Below are 5732 nucleotides of genomic sequence, written 5' to 3'. Positions count from 1 at the left end.
TACATTTATATGAACACTAAACTTTTTTACAGTATTTACTGGGTTTGTACATATAGTATGAGATTAGAACCCACACCTCTACAAACTCCTGAGAGTAGGTTTTTTAATGCAGTGGTTGAACTCTTGCTGGCTGCAGCAGTTTTTTCATTATTTCTTTAGCCTTTGCCAGTGCTTTTTGGGTTTGGGCCAACACTGCACTTCTTCCTTGAGTTAACTCAGTTGTTTTACTTATTTCTGCAACTGGTCCCCTTCTTAGTTGTATAATGCTCATGTCATGGCCACTTAATAACCTACTTCGGGCAGAGCCTCTTCAGTATCAAGATTTTTCAGAGTGGGTCAGTTGCTAATTACTGTTTTGGGAGTTGTTGGCAGTTCCAGTCTTGGTGGTTGCTAGAGCAGGTTATGAGGACCAATTGTGTGGTGGTGGAGCTAGAGCCATAGATATCAAAACACCCACTTTGATGCTTGCTAGAGATATCTTTGTGTACAACCATGAATTTTGAGGTTTTAGCAGTTGCTACATTCCTGCTTATTATTGACATGAAGGTTAACAGCTGGTCAGCAGCAGATTGTGGCAATTTGAAGGGTCTTGGGGCTAGTCCAATGGTGGCTTCAGTTAGCACCCTTATGTCAGGTGTGTCAGCAATGCATCTTCATCCATAGACTCTGCTAAGGAGAAGGTTAGGATGGTCCCCAGTCACATAGCAGTGGTGTAGTATCACAATAGGATAGTTTGATGGGCAACAGCCAGCACAGCTCTTCATCTTGAATAGAAAAAGTCAGGATTGAAATGCATGTCCAGTAAAATAAAAGGGCTATTCTACTTAGATTTATTACAACTGTATTTATATTCTGCACTGGGAAATAACACAACTCCCTTATGATATATGGTTGAGTTATATTACACACTTTAGTATGCTGGAGAGATATAACAAGTATATCATGGTCTGTTCTGCAGAAATTCTGATACTGCTTAACTTGATAAGGTAAATGATTTTCACAAAATGTTCAACTAACATTTCGCTTTATAAAATCAATAGCTTGGAAAATAAAGCTGGTTATAACAACATGTCCATCACCTGTAGCTATGTGATGGCAAGTTACATTTGTTAAACCTAATCAGCCATCTGATTCCACAAATAAATTAGCACATTTAATCAACAAACCACTGCATCATCCATCCTAAATCCAGCTTACCTGCACAATCATTAACTATTAATCTCTGATGTATCAGAAACCACATATCTGCTTTTGAATGTTGCATGACAGAAGCAACCATGGCAGATCTGCTAGTTTTGGTTACCTTCACTCCACTTACTGTGCTGGCATCCTTTCCCATAGGAAGCTGAATAACTGACTGCCAATAATTGCAGAACACCAGGATTTCATCTTCTCATGAATAGATAACTGTCAGAGCTATTGCTGAACAAGAAACAGTGTATTCCATGCACTGCCTCACTAGACCTTGTACATAATAAATTATGAAACATGACTTATGTACACTGTAGCTCCCTCTGAAAAATACACTCATAATGGCCACAATTATTGCGTCATATCTGGCTGGGATAAGATGATTTTCCCACTGAAACACACAAATTTCCCATGTTGCACAGGCAAAACTGACTGACAATTTTTACAGCACATTCATCTCTAAGATGCCAATACCAAATCCTGGGTCCAAAATGAATATTTTTGTTTTGTGATTGACATCCCTAGACTCAGTTGGAGGTGGTTGTTCACAGTCTTACCTAGTTTACACCATTCACCAGAAGAAAGTCTGTTGACTGATGAAAATTGTGACTTCACTTAAAGTTCCTGATATATCATGTGTTTTGATTGCTACTAGATTGATAAAGAACTCAATCTCTTGCTTCTATATTTTTACTGGTATATACCAAGCACCATCAAGCCATCAGGTGCACAAAATGTTTGCTGCACTACCCAAAGCTGATAGCCAAGCCCAACTTGGATTCCACTAGTTTTCTAAAACTGAAGTGGCAGCACTTATATCTCACTGCTGGATTTCCTGCAAATGCTGTGCAGTCAGGCAAAACTAGAGGTCTTGCCTAACTCAATACGGAACAAGAAGTGGGCAGTGAACTATAAAGTGCCTTAACCGTCCACACCCAAATGAGACCCTTTGGTCTTTTCTTCCAGAGCAACATCTGGGTGGAGGTATCATTGGCATCTGCTATGGCATAAATCTTTCAGGAGGGCCTGGGGAAGTCCTGTTCACTTGCCTGTATGCAGTAAGGTTGTGGTGCATCACAGAGTTGTGTCATCTGCTGGATACCCTTTGTCAAAGCTAAACATGAGGCACACATTTCAGTCTGGTAGTCTGTCTGAGACACAACCACTTCAACAACCTCTGCTGACATTTTCTTCCCTTTCAATGTGTTCAGTCATGAATTCAAATTAAGTCATGACAGAAACTGCCTTTATCAAGGTGAGAATGTCTCTCACACGCAAGTGATACCTCAATATCTTGTTAGGGATGAACTTGATGACTAGGATGTCCTCACAATCTACCAAAGCCATTACAGGGTATTTCTTCACATGCAAATGGTACAGATCATCTGCCTAAGTGGCCAAGCTCTTGATGGGGGCTCCTCTTTCAAGCCTTGAACTTGGAACAATGGATAGCTCGGTTCTCCACAGAGTTGAGCCATTGACACAATTTGGATATGATTGTATTCCAGTCCCAAAGTTGATCTTTGTCCAAGTGACTGATTGGGTCAAGGCTGGACAACCCAGACTCAGGATCAGGCAGTGCATAGCTTATTCCCAAGTACAGCGAGACAGTGACCTACTTGAAACACTTCAGGAAATGATCCAGATCTTCTTTGGCCATGTCCTTAAATATCATGGTGAAATTGTTTTTTTTTGTCTTACTCACAGGTGCTTGTAGTGGTGGCACAAACTATTTTCCATGAGACTTTCATGCCCAGACCAGGCTGAAACATCTAAATGCTGATAGTGCAGTCTAGTGTACATTGTTGGGAGGCCTCTGCGCTTGGACGAGCACTATCACGAGTTACTGTAGTCAGCTCATCTACTGGTTCCACATGATCACAGATTTCTGCATGATCCATGATTTCTCTGGCAGCATACCTTCCAGCACATTGAGGCTCATGACTGCCCATAGACTGTATTTCATTAATAGAAGTTTGTTGTCTCCCCCTGCTTGTAAAACAGTTCTAATTAGCAAATGTCATCAACCAGCAGTTTCTCTCTCTCAGCTGGTCTTAGGTGACTTCAATCAGAGCTGGGGTTAGGTTACCCTGGTTGGTGAAGGCTTGATAATCCTGTAGAGATTGTTCTATTCAGTCTTGGATCAGCCAAGCTGCATATCATTGTCATGATCCCCAGTCATCCATGCTTCCTACACACTGAGAGCAATTCTTAGAGGAAGAACTTCTAAAACACCTGACAATTCTCTGTAGCAGCCATCTTCCCTCAGTCTTTAACTCTTTCCCTTGGCCATAAGTCTTTTCACATGTGGAAAATGCCATTTCCTAAAGTACAAAACCTATATAAATTAAATAAAATGAAAGTTAATAAAAACCCAGGAAAATGCTCTCAAGGAGAGGAAGAAAGAATAGAAAACTCTACAAAAGTAAATCCTGTGTCCACAGCACCAAATTTTCTCCTTCCTACCTATTATGTGTTATTCTCAGGTGCATTGATTTCCCCTATGAGTAATAAGGTAAAATCTGCAGAATAACTAGAGGTTTGATCAGAAAATGCGACTGAACTTGTGTAACATAAGAGAGTCTGGAAACAATGAAATACAGTCTTTATTTATTCCACCAACACAACACAAAGACAATGGGTATGTGTGTGTGTGTGTGTGTGTGTTTTTAAAGAAGAATGGCACCTTTTTATTAGAGAAAACAAGTCCAAGTTTGTTGTTTTGCCTAGAAAAATCTTCTCCTCTATCCGTTCCAAACTGAGAAAACATACTGTTATATACATGAAACAATAATGCTACCCATGACTGTTGGTCATTCCTATCTAAAAATAAGAGAGGACCTTCCTAGAATTATCACCTGTTCTGCCAGTAGAAAAGTTTAGTGTTCACTTCTACATAGTATGACTGACTTTACAGCGATATTTCCCATAATAAAGTACACGTGACATCACAAATGAATGACCTAGTATAATGGGTAACTAAGGCATAAGAAACTTAGCTTCCTTCTGGACCAATATCTTAAGTTAAACCAATATACATATATTATGCATAACTATTATGCTGCGAAGAGTTAAAGGAGTAAAAAAACATGAATCACTCCTACATGATGACATATAATAGTTAAAATACAACTAAGAATCACCAGACAATCAGCTTCTAGTACTGATGTCTACTCAGTGTATAGCTAGCCAAATTTATACATTAAATGAATTACCAGTTAAAGTATTTAACAAATATATATATAAACATACAAATCTAGTTTCTTAACAATAACAAAAACCATATAAAGAGTAAAAAAAAAATTTCAAAGCCAAAATACTTTGTGGAACATTCATAACAAAAATCAAGCTGTAACATAGACCAAATTGAAAATTTTTCATTAGCCTTTTATACTATGTTAACTAATCTTATTATTACAGTTATACTTTCAAAATAATCTTTTTTAAAACTTGGGTGTTTTTTTCACATAAAAGTAGATTTTTTTTTTCCCGAGACTAAGTACGAGTTCAAAGCTCAATTTTTAGCTTCCATTTAGTCTGGAAGCAGGGGCTTAAAAATAAGCTTTGAATTTACATTCACTAAAGTTGTATGTTAAATAAAAGTTATCAAAGAAGATGCATATTACTAACACAATATGCTGCTCTTCTCCATCAACTATGCATAAGGACATAAGGAAACTGGAACCATTCTGCAAAACATCATAAATTAAGCTGATACTGTCAACCACACAAATTCAGATTTTTTTGTACTGGTCACTGCTTCTGCATTCCATTACTCGTAACTGAGAAATAACAATTGTTTAAAGAAATTCCTTAATGTAACCACTGGTTCTCGCATTAGTACATTCTGTATCAGTTTTTGAATCAACAAATTTTATAAGGGTACCACTTTTAAAAAAAATTATAATTTAGAAGTAATGATATTGGAGTTTATTTTTGCAGTACAGGTCAAAAACAACTTTTGTGTCTAAGTTGAACTTTGTTAAGAAAAACAATCTTAATGTTGGATGGAGCTACTGTAAATATGTACCTTTAGACAAACTAATTCGTTTCACAGTACAGTTTATTGTGTGTTCAATGATCTCTAATATTATAGGTAAAGACTAAAAGTTTGAACTTAAAACAATTAAATCATTTTCTTCTTTCATATAATTATATTTTATTTTGTCAGGTAAATTCAAGTATGCTTAAGGTGACCACCTTAATTATTGTTACTATAAACTCTTCAGTTGACAACTCATGGTAATAGTAGTTAAACAAGGAAGAATAACAAAAGCAGGATATCCAGTCACTTTATTTTTAATTGGTTTAAGTCACTTAATGCTCTTATGAGTTTGATTATAGATGCTTAAATGAGAAACCACACCTGTTGAATGCTAAATATAAGTTTTGTTTGGAGGTGAAGGTTGATTTTATTTAAATTTTAAAATCACTTTCAACAGAATATTTTTGGTAAAATTTTCCTTAAAAATGTACAGGTATTCACTTTTAAGACCTGGCTTCACTGTGTACAATAATGAAGTATCAATTTTTTTCACAAA

Source organism: Limulus polyphemus, unplaced genomic scaffold, assembly GCF_000517525.1.
Source record: "Limulus polyphemus unplaced genomic scaffold, Limulus_polyphemus-2.1.2 Scaffold334, whole genome shotgun sequence".
NCBI lineage: Eukaryota > Metazoa > Arthropoda > Merostomata > Xiphosura > Limulidae > Limulus > Limulus polyphemus.
The sequence above is the reverse complement of the archived record's forward strand: the minus strand, read 5'-3'. Positions refer to the sequence as shown.